This window comes from Aquarana catesbeiana, linkage group LG04, assembly GCF_042186555.1.
Source record: "Aquarana catesbeiana isolate 2022-GZ linkage group LG04, ASM4218655v1, whole genome shotgun sequence".
Classification (NCBI taxonomy): Eukaryota; Metazoa; Chordata; class Amphibia; order Anura; family Ranidae; genus Aquarana; species Aquarana catesbeiana.
Window position 1 is genome coordinate 186,727,209 of NC_133327.1, and position 18,399 is coordinate 186,745,607.

The 18,399-nt window shown below is 42.1% G+C and overlaps 2 protein-coding genes across 7 annotated transcripts in view; one reads left to right on the top strand and one right to left on the bottom strand.

The window, feature by feature from the left end:
• The window catches only part of GPR87 (G protein-coupled receptor 87), a 29,580-nt gene extending 26,200 nt beyond the window's left edge, over positions 1–3,380 (bottom strand). The window contains exon 1 of one of the 2 annotated variants that reach the window (XM_073626001.1): positions 3,127–3,380. The gene's annotated coding sequence lies outside the window, so the exon portion shown is untranslated. The remainder of the gene's footprint in view (positions 1–3,126) is intronic. The other variant, XM_073625999.1, reaches the window with a different exon arrangement.
• The window catches only part of MED12L (mediator complex subunit 12L), a 777,103-nt gene that overhangs the window by 407,066 nt on the left and 351,638 nt on the right, over positions 1–18,399 (top strand). The gene's annotated exons all lie outside the window — the stretch shown is intronic.

An 18,399-nucleotide genomic window follows, 5' to 3' on the forward strand; every position in this document is an offset into this window, starting at 1 on the left:
TATAAGGCTGGATTCACACCTATGCATTTTTAGTGCTTTTTGCATTTTGCGGATTTGCACTACAGAACGTGTTCCATAGGAAACCATGTTCAATGGACTGTAGAGCAAATCTGCAAAATGCAAAAAGCACTAAAAATGCATAGGTGTGAATCAGGCCTTATGCCGTGTACACACGGGTGGACTTTCCGACCGGACTGGTCCAACGGACCGAATCCGGCAGACAATCCGACCGTGTGTGGGCTGTATCGGACTTCCGACGGACTGTTTCGGTCGGAAATCCGACGGACTTTAGATTTGAAACCTGCTTCAAATCTTTACGTCGTAACTCCACCGGACTCAGTTCCTGACGGAAAGTCCATTCTTCTGTATGCTGGCCCGACGGACCAGATACAATGCAAGGGCAGGGTACTACATCTCGCGCTCGCTGCAATAGGAAAAACAAATTTTCCTATTGCGGCGAGTGCAAGGGGGAGGCGACGATGTCCCTTAGGTCTGGTATGGATTTTGGGGGCCCCCCACGCCATTTTTTAGGCATAGGGGGTTCCCCTTAAAATCCATACCAGACCTAAGGGCCTGGTATGCCCCGTGATGGGGCTCCCAAGGTGTCAATCTCGCTGATAAAAGCGGCGAGATTGACTTCCTTTTCTAGCCCCGTTGTACCAGAGTCATGTTCAAAATAAACAGACTTGTTCGTGTGTGGGCAAGTCCGTTCATTCGGAAAGTCCGTCGTAACTCCGTCAGGAAGACCGACGGACATAGTCTGGCGGAAAGTCCGGTCGTGTGTAGGCAAGTCCGTCCGTAGTCCGGTCATGTGTAGGCAAGTCCGTTCGTAAAAAAAGTAAATCGGAAGTCTGTCAAAAGTCTGTCGGAAAGTCCGCCCGTGTGTACGCCCCATTATAGTTCCACCACACTCGATGAATGAGCAAACGGGGCACAATTTTGAACAGCAGCATTTTCATTCTGAGGGGAGGAGAGTGTTAGATGGACCAGTAGTTTTGATGCACTAATGCCGCGTACACACGACTGTTTTTTCTGTCAGAATAAACTCTGATGGTTTTTCTGACAGAGTTCCAACGGAGTTCCGCTGAAACGGACTTGTGTACACATGATCACACCAAAGTCCGATAGTTTAGAACGCGGTGAGGTACAACACGTACGACTTGCGTCGTTTTTGGTCCGTCGGAATAGCATACAGACGAACGGTTTTCCCGATAGGTATTGATTCCGTTGGAAAGATTTAAAACATGTTCTATTTCTAGGTCCGTCAGAATTTTAGAAAGAAAAAGTCAGATGAAGCCCACACATGATCGAAATATCCGATGAAATGATTCTGTCTGACCTTTTCTGCCGGAAAGTCGTGTGTACGCGGCATAAGGCTGCATTCACGTTACAGTGTTTTGAATCGCGGGCAGATCTGCCGAGGATGTGCCCGTGAATGACAAAACGCGGAGCTCGCATTTGAGATGCCATTCATTTGAATGACACCTCAAATCGCGGTGCGGGTCTGCCACGATTGTCGCGCGATAAAACGTGCTGCAATTGCGGAAACCCACAACGCAGGGCGCATGTTGCCCAAAAATAGTTCAGGAGCTACTTTGGGGTGACATGCGTCCCGCAACAATCGCGGCAGACCCGCTCCGCGATTTGAGGTGTCATTCAAATGAATGGCATCTCAAATGCGAGCTCCGCTTTTTTGTCATTCACACATCAGCGCTGTCAAATCGCGGGTAGATCCGCGGCAGATCTGCCCGCGATTCAAAACGTTGTAGTGTGAATGCAGCCTTAGTGTATCAAAACAAATTGAAGCCAAAGTCCAGCTAAAACTGCATAAGCAGTTACAGCAAAATGTTTTTTCCTTTAGGGATAGTGATTTTACATAAATAAAAGCTGATCATTGTAAGCACCCCTGCCAGTGTTAAATAGTTTGTCCCATCTCTGTGACTGATGCATTCTGCTGGAGAGCTTGCTCTTTTGAAAAAAACAACAGACTTACTGGCAAGATCACCAGAGGAAAACAGAAGAAAGAAAGTCTAAAAAAAAATAACAGAAAAATGCAGCCATCACATCTAAGAAATGGCAATGTGCAATATAATAAATGTTTGCTTTCGGGCTTAATACTGCTTTAATAAACAGTGGGGGTTATTTACTAAAGGCAAATCCACTTTGTACTACAAGTGCAAACTACAAGTGCAAAGTGCACTTGAAATTGCACTGAAAGTGCACTTGGAAGTGCAGTCGCTGTAAATCCGAGGGGGACATGCAAGGAAAATAAAAAACAGCATTTTAGCTTGCACATGATTGGATGATAAAATCAGCAGAGCTTCCACTCATTTCAGATCTACCCCTTAGATTTACAGTGACTGCACTTCCAAGTGCACTTTCAATGCAATTTCAAGTGCACTTTGCACTTGTAGTTTTCACTTATAGTGCAAAGTGGATTTGCCTTTCATAAATAACCCCCTATGTGTCCTGTTTTATCAGATTTGGCTGATAGCATTCAGTTGTTTATTTTTCGATAAAGCCCCATGAAAACTATATAATGCACAACACCAATATGTAAGTGTGTACCAGACCCTGTTTACTCAGACACTCCTCTAAGATGACTGAATATATTCACTACAGTTTACATTCCCATAACATATACTGGGAATTTAAGTGGGTTTAAAACTGCATGTCTGAAGTTGACACATTCTTATTGCTTTTTATTTTTTTTTTTCTCTAATTTAATACAGTTGAGTAGAGCACCAGTTTCTGATTGTTAGAACCTTCTCATCTGTGTTTTAGAATGACTCTGAGTATTACAGTGTTAGGAAGTTTTGAGTCTGGTTTGCTATGCCTTATTTGAATATCATGCAAAGAGAGTCATAAGACAGTAGTGGAAGATCAACCAATTATAGTACCTAGAACTGTCCGTTTAGCAACTTTCATGAATACAGCTATTTCAAATGTGGTTATTCTTATGTTATATGCTTCTGTTTTGGAAGACATGATACTTGCAAAGTGCAACCTTAAGGTATATTGTACAGAATGATTTCTATAAAAGTAGAGGTACCTTAAATGTAATAACTTTTACAATAAACATCTAAAAAGAATCCCGATCTAAAATGCTTAGACAGGTCATTTTACCTTGTTCTTGAGAGCATCTGATCTTTCCATTGTAGTAGAAAAACCTGGTGGAGGTACCTCTGATCTTGAATCCAAGCCCATAACATTAAATGAATGTGAGATTCAAACTGCAAAGATTGTTTTCATCTAAAGGAACAAGGAGCATGAGATTAAGTCTCTATGGGCACCTGCTGGGAGAGTCTAAAATTTTTATCCATAAAGAACCTGCGTATCTCATTAATGGCAATGACTCATGGGGAAGTGTAAAGAAGACTTATAAATTAATAGTTCACTTCAAGTCTAAACATCTCCTTCAGAAAAAAAAAAAAAGTCTTTCGAAAGGTGTGCTTGTCATTAAATGGATTATTGGGCGGATGTTGGCAGCATAATGGGCTCAGAGGTGTATATGAAATTGGCTTGTAACTTGTCATTAGCCTTGTCTTCCTTTTGAAAACTTCTGTAAACCAATATTTTATAACCAAAAAAAAAAAAAGAATTGTAGTACATATTTAATAAAAAATGGTTTGTAGTTCTGCTGTATTTTCCAGAACAAGAAAAGAGTATGGACATAAGAACAATCCATTCATTCATAGCATTTTGTTTTGTAATGTATTCAAAGGTAATCTTGCATATTGAATTATTAGTCTATTGACCTGAATTTTGCCACTTAAGTCAGCGGGGTTCCTTTTTTAGAGTGTATGCTACCCTAGCATTTCATAATCCTGATATTCATCTGTTGTACTATGTACTTATATTACAAAGTATCTTGTTCTCTTTGTATTGCTTTCTTTCTGTGAAATACCTGGTGATCCTGCCAGTCCCTCTGCTTTCTTATGTAGGGCCCCCCTGGGTCTACTGGGAGCAAGGGGGTACCTCCAGAGGCAGGGGGCTAGCTTACATTAACCCCAGGGCTGAGTCCATGGCTATAATGGGAAGTTAGAACAGAATTTGGGCGCCAGTCACATCATATATTTTTCAATGCTTTAATAAGGAACTTGAAAGAAGTAGTAGGAGAGAGGGTTAGGGGAGGTTTCAGATACCATTTGCAGATCACTTACAAACTCCTTGAATCCAAAAGTAAAACAGCTTTCTCTTTTAAGGAAGGGAAGATATCACCGCTCCAGGAGGACAAACAAGTAGTAAACCTCTTCACCAGTTTAGAAGCCACGGGTGCTGGCAATTGCTAGTAGCAATAAATAGGAAGTGGTTCTGGACAGCCGCACTCTGAAAAAATCAAAATCAAAAATACATGCCACAGCATGCCACGGGGCGTTGACGCGTTTCGCACTAACAGTAGTGCTTACTCAAAGCTGACAATCACAAAACAAAAGATTGAATAAATACTCTTTCTTGTTGAAACCCATGTGACTAGATAATTAGTTATAATTAGTTAATAAATTGATAAATTGATTAATTAATTCACATGTGAATGAAATCCATTATGATTAACCACCAAGGGCTACAATGAGTACTGTGAACAGTCTTTACCTCTAAGTGTAATTAAAAAATGATGAAAATGGAAATAAAAATGAAGTGAAGAAATAAAGTAAAAAAATAATATTGAAATCAAGTGAAATAAAGTGCTGAAGAATAACTTTGTGTGCAAAAATATCAATGAGTGAAAATTATGTATATAATAAAAGTGTGAATAAAAGGCATAGAATGCCCGTGAAAAAATATACATAAAAAAATATATATATAAAATATATATTTTTTCACGGGCATTCCATTCCTTCTCTCTGTTTCTGTGGCAAAAATCACTATAACGCCCAATAACTTGGTGACAGCAGTGTGCTGCACAGCCAGCCCAGAGCAACCACCATTCATACTCTATTGAACACGTGGAGTGATGACAGAAGACTGCCATGGAGTATAAAGAACCAAGTTCCAGATAAGAACTGTTATTTCCTGTGACAGTTGTCCATCATGACAGGCCTATGTGAGACGACTTGATTTGCATGGTGTGTAGACTGCAGAGAACATGCAATGGAAAGAAGAGCACTGTGTGATAATAATGAGGTCTGGTGACCTCAGACTCTGTGGGAGAAGAGAGAAGTTATATAGCACACAGTGCCATACTAACTTTTGCAAAATTCATTTACATTTAGGTTTAAACCTGATCTTTGTGCTGCGGAAAGGGAGAACAACTTTTAAAGGCCACAGACAAGACTTAATGCCCACTGTCACATACCTGGTCAGAGGCTGAAGTGCTGAGAGGGCTTCCCTTGCGACTAAGTGCAGGCTACCCCTGAAGGTGGTGACAGGGAGTGCTATGCCCAAAGAAGCAGGGGTTGCCAGCTGCGACAGACTGAGTGATGAGGTGTCTACTGGATGGTAGCTCCCTCAGAAGTAACAGATGAGAGAGCTATGAGCAGGGTCAGGATCCAGGCCAGTAGTCAAACACTGAATATCAGCCAGGGGTAAGGCAGCAAGCAGGGTCAGGATTAAGCCGGGTCATACACTGGTAAACAGGCAGCAGCAGAGTCCAGAAGGGAAAGCCAGAGTTCATACATGGATCAGCAGGCAGAAGTGGAGTCAAAGGAGCAAGCCGAGGGTCAAAGCCAGGAATGGAGACAAGACAGGTCAAAGGCAAGCTGGGTCAGTAAGGCGCCTTGGCACATTGATCTTCGCAGAAGTTCGCGCGCATGCAAATTTGCATTGAAAAATTCTCATGTGCTAATCTGTGATTCCGTTGGGCATTAGCAGATGTGCCAGTTCTTCTGCGAACAGTTCTCTGTTACCCCAACTCTAAAACACAGCTCAGCTTGAGACATGAAGCAGGCCTTATACATTTCAGTTAAAACATCTTGGCCAGGATCTACTCAGGCTGTTAATGAGCCTGATTATGAATGGCCAACTGGTTATTATATACGGCACTTTAGAGAGGCTGGAAAGCAGAGACTTTTAATACAGCCTATCATGAATAGTTTGGAAGAATGCACATCTGTCAGACTGGGCTTAGTGACCTTAACATAGCATACAGATAAACTACCCAGAATTAATTTTTTTACAATTTCCATAACCCTGCCTATGACTGAGCTACTTTAAAAACAAGTATAAAAGATTAACCATCAGTTTGATATTAAACACACATATGCTGTTATGTACAGCAGGTGATTAGGTCACATTAAATCTTCTAGGCAATATATGCATCTGCTTAATGTCTTTTCTGGGCTTTATCAAATTCTAATTTGCTTACATTTAATATTATGTTTAATATATTCACTGTTAATTGTTGGATTTTTAAAACCATGTTACCTGGAAATATTCTGCTGGCAAAATTTAATTCATCCAGCACTGCAAGTTCCTTAGGGTCACTCTCTTATGTCATGTACACACCGGACTTTCCGGCAGAAAAGGTCCGACGGAATCATTTCATCGGATATTGCAATCGTGTGTGGGCTTCGGCGGACTTTTTTTTTTTCAAAAATTCTGACGGACCTAGAAATAGAACATGTTTTAAATCTTTCCGACAGAATCAATTCCTATCGGGAAAACCGTTCGTCTGTATGCTATTCCGACGGACCAAAAATTATGCAAGGGCAGCTATTTGCTACTGACTATTGAACTTCCTTTTCTAGTCCTGTTGTGTGTCATCGCATTCTAAACGAATGGACTTTGGTGTGATCGTGTGTAGGCAAATCCGTTTCGGCGGAACTCCGTCGGAAAGACCGTCAGAGTTTATTCCGACGAAAAAAACGCTTGTGTGTTCACAGCATTAGCCTAAGCCATCTCCCCAACTATACCATCTCCACCTGTCAAGGATACTTCCCCAACCTGGGGAAGTGAAAGATGCAGCTCTGCCAGAGCCTTCAGTCCTGGTATGCCTTCTGCCTGAAGACTGCAAGCTCTCACTACTACTCCACACCCTGCCTTCTCATTGTTCTGCTCCCCAGGGAACCCTGGTCACTTACCTACCACAAATCATGTGAAGCGGTTAAAGGACAATCTTCCCAGACCCTACACTCATTTCTCTCTCTCGGTCAACTCAAACTTATATATGCCCCTTCACTTAGGGGCTGCTCTGCTCAGTGCAGTCTTTTTTGAAGCTATAATGAGTAATTGTGTGAAAACCCTCAAAAGGAAACTTCAACTCTCTGCCTTCTGGGCCAACCAGTTGAATCTGTGAGTTAAATTACTGTTCTAGAAGTAGTATGTAGTTCTGTAAAAAGGCAAATTTCCTTTGAGGCTTTTCATTCAGATCTTATGCTAGCAACGCCTAGGCCAGGGTGTAGGTTAGTGTATGCTTTGTAATTACAAACTTACTTTTGTGCTGGTAATATTTAAGTATCCAAAGTTGTAAATCTGTTGCCTTTCTCACATGAGCACATGTACAAAAAAAGTTCAGAACATGAAATAATTAAATTCTTATTATATCATCTGAAAGATCACAGCATCTGGTATAAAGTACTATCTGGCTTTGCAGCGGACATTGTCACATATGATATAGAAGAGACAACCCCGTGACATAATTGAAGTTTGATCCTTTCCCCGTATTTGTTTTACTTGATTCTCTTGATAAACCTGTAGAGCCATTTAATTAAACTCTTGCCCCATACTAAAGGCCACATAGAGCAAACAAATAAATTTAAAAAATGTAAGTATTAGTTATTAAAGCCTAACACTAGTTATTTTTGTCCACTTTGAATGGAGTGAGAGTTAAATTTGGGGGTCTAGTGGCAGATCATTTGCATATAACTAATAATAATTATACTAATATTTCAACAGTACAATGGAAAAATGTGCCTTTTATTGTGCCATTTATTTTGAAAGAAACCCCAACGCACAGTCTCATTGTATGTGCACTGCCAAAAATGATGCATACACCTTTTCTGGTGCATTAGGTAGCCCATTCTAAACAATGGGCAGCCTGAACACAGTGCATGTTAATGTGCACATGCTAACACAACGCAATAGTGGGATCCCAAGCTAAAGTATGACTCTTATTTATGGACAATGTTAAACTGCAAATTGATTGCTTAATAATACTTGTTTTGAAGTAAAAGAAGTTTTAGCCCGTCTGCTGTTATGACAGGAAATGATGAAAAGTCTCCCCAACAGGGCATAACGAGCATTACAACTTGACTTAAGTCTCTATGCCTTCCTCATTCTACACAAATCCATACTGCCCAACTTAGCAAATTAAGAAAGAGGGACACCCTGGGATGGTGGGATGAAGAAGATATAACGACACATGCTGCAGCAATAATAAGGGTGACTAAATTGCACTGAATATTTGGCGTGGCTTAAGGCATCATGGTTAAATAGAGTCTAAACCTACATACGGTATACACTGTACACAGACTGCAGTCCTTGCCTCCACAATATACTAGATAATTACTGAGTAATGAGTCAAGAACTCACTTATATAAACTTAAAGCCAAATTCCAGGATAAGCAAATATAGTCTAAAAACATGTATATTCTTCTTTGAATCTTAGGGTGCTTTGTGCATTTCTTCCAGATATGTACAGTTATCTGTGCAGGAGCTCCCTGTAATAAAGACCAGTCAGTGCTGATCCCTCTCCTTGTGCAGGGTGCCTGGTCTTGTTTCTGCCCCCTCCTGTAATTTTCTGCATTCAGCCTGTAGTGGGTGGGCCTTCTGGACCTCCCCCACCGCTCTGCTCTCTGCACAGGCTATGCACAGCACAGTAATGATATCACCGCTACTTTACAAGGTAATATTTGGGTCTGCAAATGTATTTGGTGTAGATAAAGTAGATTTATATACTTTGTGGCTATTAAAGGATATATGTAAATCATTTTTTTGTCCACAGTGCTCAGCTTTAAAGAGGCAGAAAAAAAAATCCTGCCATATGTGTACACACAGATCCAGTGTAACCGTGTACAGTGCATGTCCTACTATGTGTGTATGCTTAGATACAGCCAAGGGATGAGGAACACTAATAAACATATAGTGTGAAGCGTGTAAAGTTGTACTGTGTTCCCCTTGTCTTCCCCCTGCATTCTCTTCCTCCTCTTCTCCCATTTCTTGCCCTTTTCATCAGGCTCACGTAGTCCTGTGTTCACTTTGAAGCTGTGTCCATTAATCAATTAATCAGCACCAGTCAGATGTTTAGTTAGTGTCATTGTAACCTGTAGCCATTCAAAGGTTCTGGAACTTTAGCCAATCAGGAAAGAGTTTGTACTATTACATGACAGTAGCGGAACCTCCTGATTGGCTGCAGTTCTAGAACTTATAAATAGTGTCAACTTACAATGACAGAGTACACTCACTAAATGGCTGACTGGTGCTGATTAACTCATGTCGGCTGTCGTTTCTCCTGCCCTGCATCACTGTGCAGAATAGTGATGCTGGGCAGGACAGTGGTCGGTTTTCTTGGATTTGTATTAAAATCAGTGGCAGTCCCTCAGAATCTGGAACTATTGGGAGGTATTTAAAACACAATAAAAGTTGTTGGCTGGAGTTAAGCTTCTCTGAAGGCTATGAGTTCCCCTTCATCACCACCTCACTCTGGAGAAGAGTGCCCTGCTCACTGCTTGCAGCAACCATTTTGATAGCTAGAATTGGTTCAATTTTTTTCTACTGCTCTGTAACTGTTATACACATCATATTGGGCAATTCTGGTCTAAGAACCTATGACTGCATTAATTTTCTTTTTTCAGGCTAAAAACATTTTCAGCAAGTACAAAAAAAATACTTGTTTATATTGTCACAAATGCAGTGTCCTTGTCATTTCCTATGAAGTAAGCAGAAATTACAAACAGTGTGATCTTCCTTACCAAACTATCTTCTGTAAACGACTAAACCCCCTACCATATTCCCTATGTAACAAAGAGGAAGAGAGGAAAATCGTCAGAGCTGCCTAGAGTGACAACGGTAGCTGCCCCCTTAGATACAGTGGAGAAGTAATTAACCCACCCTGGGGTAGGATCACCAGGTGAAGATTAAGGGAAAAGCAAAAACCAATGCAACCACTTCACCAAAGACCTGCAAACTGCAACATATTACATTTTTGGCTTTCTCTAGTCATGAGATAAACTAAAGAAGCCACATGAGTGCTGAAATTATATAAAGAATAATCAGCAAATTCAATTGCGTTTTATTGCTACTGATATCTCATGACCATGGGCATATTCCTTATTCCTGGACTTCTGCTCTTTATTGTTCTTTTTACTAAAGAATCACTGCCAGTGCTTTGATAACTACAGTTAAAATGAAGAAGATAAAAGTGTGTCACCAAAATAAAGCCCAACTTTGACCAATTTTTGTATTTTTATATAGAATGGGTAGGAACTGAAATTTATATCAGGTTTTTATTTCTGTGATTCCTGGTATAGGTATTTTCCCTAACTTCTGGTTATTATGACACTATACAAGAAATAGGACATACGGTTGCCACCAGAACAGGAAGACACAGACAGCAAAAAAACCTTGTCAGATGTAAGAGCCATTCTTATCAAGCAATCAGTCCGGCTAAAGCCCAGTACACCCCTACAGAGAGTTGGCTGGTTCTGCAGGAATTGGACATATGTACCACTGTCTGTTCAGCAGAAGACCGGCTTCTGTCTAATGTCGAATGGTCTTACTGGAAAACCAGCATTTGATAAGCGCTTGCAGTCGATAACTGATCAATGTATTCTGGTGGGTAGGGGAAGTGCTGCTGTCAGAATACAATAGGACAGCGGGAGAGATTCCTGCATCACCCATCCTTGTGTTGATGCAGGGATCTGTCCGTTTTTGTATACCCAGCATTACTATTTTTGTTGTGTGTCTCTATAAAGTTGTTACTCTGATTCAAGCTTCATGAACACGTGGTATTAGAAGTTCTTAGCCAGCAAGTGCAAAAAAGTGACAGAAAAGTCTTCCTTCATGATGGCTAGTTTAAGCATACATAATAAAAGACAATGACTAAAAACAACCTACCAGTTTAAAATTCTATGAACTGTACAGGAGACCTAGTAACACACAAGACCTTCTTCAGATCGCCATGAAAGGATTATGATGTAACTACTGAACTGGACAATAAAGGCCACTAGATAGAAAGGGCTACCTTATGCACCGTGCTGGGTAAAGACTGTTTTAATATGTATCATCATCTCATGCAGTCTGAGGATGTGCACAAAACTAAAAATACATTACAGAGGCATTTATGCCTTTGCAAAACATCATATATGACAGATACATCTTCAATACTACAGATTAAGGTCAGGCAGAGACTATATACCAATATGACACCAAACTGAGGCATTTAGCTGCAATATATGAATTTGGATCATTGCACAGTGAACTCATTAAAGGAAGAATATTCCCTGGATCAAGGGATGTCAGTGCAAGATAAAGAATGCTGAGAGTGTCCTCACAAAAGCAATATGCATGTATAGAAGCCATGAGCTTAATGAAACTCGGCATTATACTGCAGAAACACAGCAGAGAAAGGAGTACAAACTAAGTCAACAAAGGTGTAAGAATTAAGCTGTGTATACACGTGCCAAAATTTAGTTGGTTCAGCAGGAACCAGCAGAATTGCTGTACCTTAGGAGCAGGTTCCAAAACGCCATTTCTTTTCACTGAAGAACATTCAGGCTCTCTACCGGCATGTGGAAGGCAATGTTTTGGCCTTGTTGGACAAGGTAAGGTTTATATTACCGCTGACTCATGGTCCAGCTGGCATGGGCAGGGACATTACCTTTCCTTCACGGCACACTGAGCAACTCTGCTGGCAGCTGGGAAGGATGCAGGACAGGGTTCAGTGTTGTTGGAGCTTATTCCGCCACCATGCCTCCAAAATGCTAGTGGTGATTCTGCCACATCTCTCTCCTCCACCCCCTCCTCTTCTTCTTCCTCTATGGCCTCTTCTGCAGATTTGTCCTCTAAACCCAGGGTGCTCCGTAAGTGTTCAAGGGGCTACGCAAGCAGTCAGGCTAAAAGATGCCAGAGTTGGTCTGCCTAGGGCACAGGAACCACACTGAGGCAGAGATTCTGTCAGCTCTGCAGGGGCAGGCTCAGAGGTGGTTGACGCCATGCCAATATCAGACAGGAATGGTTGTATGCGACAATGGCACCAACCTTCTCTCCGCCCTCCAACAGGGACACTTGACTCATGTTCCATATTTGGCACATGTCCTGAATTTGGTGGTGCAGCAGTTCTTGAGCAGGTACCCAAGCTTACAAGATCTCCTGAGGCAGAACAGAAAAGTCTGCGGTCATTACCACTGGTTATACAATGCCAGTGCTCGGCTGGCTGAAATTCAAAGGGAATGCAACCTTCCCACCAACTGCCTCATTTGTGACATGCCCACCAGGGGGAACTCAATGTTGGCATTGCTGCAGCAGCTGCACACACACAGCAGAGGGTCATCAGTGAGTATCTGTGCGAGTATGGCATCAGGACAGGGTCAGGATAGCTTGTCTTCTTTTCGCCACGATACTGATCAAGGATACATGCACTGTCCTGTCACCATTTGAGGAGGCCACAAGGATGGTGAGCAGCGACAATGCATGCATCAGTGCCACTGTCCCTCTACTCTTCCTGCTGGAGCACACACTTCGTGGAATAATGGACAGGGCACTTAAGGCAGAACAGCAAGAGGAAGCCAAACACACGGAAAGAAGAGAAGGAGAAGGAGGATTGTGCCAGCATGGATGTAGAGGATAACACTCAGCAGCAGTCTTCAAGGGATGGTTTTCAGTCCTCAGAAACCCAAGGAGTTGTACGTGACTGGGAGGAGGTAGTACGGATAATATGATCCTTAGTGACCCAGAGGACTCATAATCGAATGCCTCTGCAAACTTACGCTGCATGGCCTCATTGATTCTGCAAAGCCTGAGAAAGGACCCTAGGATTCGTGGTATCAAGGAGAGGGATCATTACTCGCTGGCAAATCTTCTTGATCCATGTTACAAGGGTAAGGTTGCAGAACTCATCCTTCCTTCGCAGAGGGAGCAGAGGATAAAACATCTTCAGGAGGCCTTGAAGAAAGGTTTGTGCAACGCATTTCCAAACTCTGGGAAGTTACCATTTCCTGGTGCTGGACAATGTGTTGCTGATGCTTCATTCAGTCAGAGGAAGAGCGGTGGAGAAGGGGGCCGGCTGACCGATGCCAATTTTACAATCCTCAGCGCCAAGGTCTGAACAGTTGAAGCAACCATTGCCAGCGTCTGCATTATATGGTGCAGGAATATTTAGGGGCAAGAGCAGACTTGGAGACCTTTCTAACAGAGCATCCACTGAGTTACTGGGTCTTGAGGATGGACCACTGGCCAGAACTTGCTCAATATGCAATTGAGCTACTGGCCTATCCTGCATCCAACATGCTTTCTGAACGCACATTCAGTGCTGCCGGAGGGTCAAAGAGTGCGCCTGTCCACAGACTCTGTTGATAGACTCACATTCATAAAAATGAATCGGTCTTGGATCAGCAGCTATCAAGCACCTGATACTGATGTAACTGATTTGAAATTGCTATGGATATGGGATCCTTTGAAGGCTGCCTATGCTGACTGATGATGCTAGCTTCCAACAATATTTTTGGCTTAGGGCACCACCACCCAAGGCCCAATTTTTCTGCCCCTGTTTAACAGGGGCATGTAATTACAATTTTTTATCTAATATTTCACAGCAGGGCCCATTCCTGCACCCAACAAGAGTATCTGTGAGGGGTTACAGTGCTGTAGCACCACCACTACCCAAGGCCCATTTTTTCTGCCCCTGTTTAACAGGGGCATGTAATTACAATTTTTGATATAATATTTCACAGCAGGGCAAGTTCCTGCACCCAACAAGAGTAACTGTGAGGGTTTACGGTGTTCTGGCGCTACCACCACCCAAGGCCCAACTTTTCTGCCCCTGTATAACAGGGAAATGTAATTACAATTTTTGATATAATATTTCACAGCAGGGCCCATTCCTGCCTCCAACAAGAGTAACTGTGAGGGCTTACAGTGTTCTGGTACCACCAACACCTGAGGCCCAGATTTTCTGCAGAGGATATAGGGCAGGCCGTATGGTATATATACTGCTGTTCAGAGTATATAGTGCCTAAGGGACTCCCACGCCATTTTTTTTTTTTTAATTTTGGTGCGGGGTTCCCCTTAATATCCATACCATACATACATTACAGCTGCAAGCAGTTTTAAATTACATTTTTTCCTTTAGAATAGTAATTTTGCTGTGCCACTGTTAAAAAACATGGGAAAGATGCTCTACTTTACAGGCATACTAAGGACACCCTCCAGGTATGATATTTAGAGGATTATTTAATTTTTGTTTCACTTTAAGCATTATTAAAATCACTGCTTTCGAAAAAAATGACTTTTTAAAACTTTTTTGCATTGATAAATGTCCCCTGGTGCAGGACCCGGGTCCCCAAATCCTTTTTTTGCAATAACTTGCATATAAGCCTTTAAAATGAGCACTTTTGATTTTTCATGTTCGTGTCCCATAGACTTTAATGGTGTTTGCGTGTTCACACACAGTTTTTGCCTGTTCGCATGTTCTGCTGTGAACCAAACTGGGGGGTGTTCAGCTCATCCATACTGATGTAAAACATCTATAAATATGTATTATTTAACTATCAAAAGTGTTTTACTGCAGTAAACTTTTTATCTAGCTTTCAAATTATTCTTTGTGTCTTTTGAAAAATCGAAATAAAGGAAATGTAGTGATAATTAAATGGGTTAAACCACTTATTTTTGTGCATTAAACTTCATGGTCTGTGTCACTGGAGATGGCATTTTCCTATATACTTTGTGCTAAAGTGTGTCCTTCTTTCCCATCTCACAAAGTCTGGAGGTATGGGGTTGTATTATTTACCAGAGAACAACATTAAAAAGGAAATTCATATTTATAGTGCACTTTAATATACAGTGGGGACGGAAAGTATTCAGACCCCCTTAAATTTTTCACTCTTTTGTTATATTGCAGCCATTTGCTAAAATCATTTAAGTTCATTTTTTTCCCTCATTAATATACACACAGCACCCCGTATTGACAGAAAAAACACAGAACTGTTGACATTTTTGCAGATTTATTAAAAAACAAAAACTGAAATATCACATGGTCCTAAGTATTCAGAACCTTTGCTCAGTATTTAGTAGAAGCACCCTTTTGATCTAATACAGCCATGAGTCTTTTTGGGAAAGATGCAACAAGTTTTTCACACCTGGATTTGGGGATCCTCTGCCATTCCTCCTTGCAGATCCTCTCCAGTTCTGTCAGGTTGGATGGTAAACGTTGGTGGACAGCCATTATTAGGTCTCTCCAGAGATGCTCAATTGGGTTTAAGTCAGGGCTCTGGTTGGGCCATTCAAGAACAGTCACGGAGTTGTTGTGAAGCCACTCCTTCGTTATTTTAGCTGTGTGCTTAGGGTCATTGTCTTGTTGGAAGGTAAACGTTTGGCCCAGTCTGAGGTCCTAAGCACTCTGGAGAAGGTTTTTTTAACAAAGAGTGAAAAATTTAAGGGGGTCTGAATACTTTCTGTCCCCACTGTATACACTATATTGTCAAAAGTATTTACCTTATCTTTACACGCACATGAATGGCATCCCAGTCTTAGTCCGTAGGGTGCATAAAGACATGGATGAGCGCGTTTATAGTGCACTTTAATACATACACTATATTGTCAAAAGTATTTACCTTGTCTTTACACGCACATGAACGGCATCCCAGTCTTAGTCCGTAGGGTGCATAAAGACATGGATGAGCGCATTTGGGGTGGAGGAATGTGTCTGGCCTGCACAAAGTTGGGAGCACGAAATTGCCCAAAATGTTTTGGTGTGCTGACGCCTTAAGAGTTTTCTTCACTGGAACTAAGGGGAAAAGCCCAGCCCCTGAAAAACAACCCCACACCATAATCCCCCCCTCCACCTAATGATTTGGACCAGTGCACAAAGCAAGGTCCATAAAGACATGGATGAATAAGTTTGGGGTGGAGGAACTTGACTGGCCTTCCTGACCTCAACCCTATAGAACACCTTTGGGATGAATTAGAGTGCAGACTGCGATTCAGGCCTTCTTGTCCAACATCAGTGCCTGACCTTTACAAATGCGCGTCTGAAAGAATGGTCAAACATACCCATAGCCACACTCCTAAACCTTGTGGACAGCCTTCCCAGAAGAGTTGAAGCTGTTATAGCTGAAAAGGGTGGGCCAACTCAATATTGAACCCTACGGACGAAGACTGGGATGCCATTCAAGTTTATGTGCGTGTAAAATCAGGTGTCCCAATTCTTTTGACAATATAGTGTATGTCATATATTGTGATACAGACCTCCAGAATTGTACTGTGCATGATGAGGTTTATCATGTAATGTTAGCTGCACATTTACCCTGGAAATTATTTTATTACACCCTCTGTTTCCAGTCCATATGAACCCTCAGAATATTGTTCTCGATATAATATGTTAGAATATGTAAAAATAAATATACCGGTGCAAAGCAGGCTCACATTTGAAACATAGCTTTTGGTCAGCATTCTAAGGGGATTACTTCTCTAATGGCCCATAGACACGATCAGAAATTCCGTCAGAAAAAACTTGGATGTTTTTTCCTGACGGAATTCCACTCAAGCTTGGCTTACATACACACGGTCACACAAAAGTTCTCTGAACTTTCCACCGTCAAGAACCCGGTGACGTACAACACTATGACGAGCCGAGAAAATGAAGTTCAATGCTTCCGAGCATGCGTCAAATTGTTTCTGAGCATGCGTGATTTTTTGAGCGTCTGAATTGCATATAGACGAACGCATTTTCAGATAGGAACTTTTTCCTACGGAAAAATAGAGCACCTGCTCTCAATCTTTTCCTGGCTGGAATTCTGCCAGCAAAAGTCCGATGGAGCATACACACGGTCGGAATTTCTGACCAAAAGCTCACATCCGACTTTTGCTGGCAGAATTTCTGATCGTGTGTACGAGGCATTAGGGTTCATTTATACATTCGTCACCCTTGGTGAATTGCTTTTCAGAGGATGTTAGATAGGCGGTAAGGAGACGATATGTGAACCACTAAAAAGCTGCACCACAACATGTGGTTACAGTTTGGCTCCATTTAGTTGAATTGATCACATTCAGCAGGTGGTACTGCCCACCAAATGCGACAGAAGGAATCATGTTTGCTATGCCTTGATGCTTTGCACTGTACACCCCCCACCATCTTTGCAGCTTAAAAGGAAGCAGTTGGGAGGTGATGACAATGCATGTGTTTTTTTTAATGTCCCCTAACTGCAAATGTAAGCCTAGCTTCAAGGTTAGGTTTACACAAAATCGTGTTCTAAAAAGCGATCCACAGTGGAGCGTTTTTTGGTGTGTGACTAAACAGCCACTGTCAGGCATTCAGAAAGCAATCCTTCTGCTTCCTGAAGTAAAAATTCAGGCACCAAGACGTCTTGGCATTACAAATTTATATCTTTATTTCATCTATCAAAACATAAAAAGGAATCAATTCCTAAAAATGGTTGCGTTTTAGCCTCCTACAAAGGCCTTAGTCCAGGGGTGCCCAAGGGCCACTTAAAGTGATTGTAAAGTCTCTTTTTAAAAAAAATAAAAATAACAAACATGACATACTCACCTGCTCTATACAGTGGATTTGCACAGAGCAGCCCGGGTCCTCCTCTTCTCGGGTCCCTCTTCTGTGCTCCTGGCCCCTCCCTCCTGTTGCGTGCCCCCACAGCAAGGAGCTTGCTATGGGGGCACCTGAGCCGAGTTCATTCAGACACGGAGCTGTTGTTCTGTCCCGTTCCCTCTCTCTCCAGATTGGCTAACTGACTTTGATTGACAGCAGTGGGGGCCAATGGCGCCGCTGCTGTGTCTCAGCCAATCAGGATGGAGAGTCCCACCTAAAAAAAGACAGGTGGACCCAATTGGACTGATCGCGTGAAAGAATCCTTAGGCTGGTTTAGCCGCAGCGCGAGTGTTGTGCAGTGCACCTGTAGCTTTCCTGTGGGGTTAGCTGCACTTTGCCATAGACTTCTATTATATCCTGCAGATGTGGTGCATTTTCTGAAAGTGCACCAAAACTCCTGCATTCAGACGTTTTGGTGCGCTTTTAGAAAGTGCACCAAACCCGCAGGTAATAACAGAGATCTATGGCTCAGTGCAGGTAACACACAGGTGTACTGCGGTACACCTGCGGATCAGTTTGAAAGGAGCCTAGTAACCACTGCAGAAGAGATGTGCCCATATATACACTGTGATTTTAGAATGTAAACTGACCTTTATTACTAATAATCTTCCAGTCAGGAATCTCCCTTGCTACAACTATTGCCAGCTGTTGCTGTCCCAGACGGATTGCATTTGGTATCACTCCACCTGTGACAGGAGAAGGTGCTA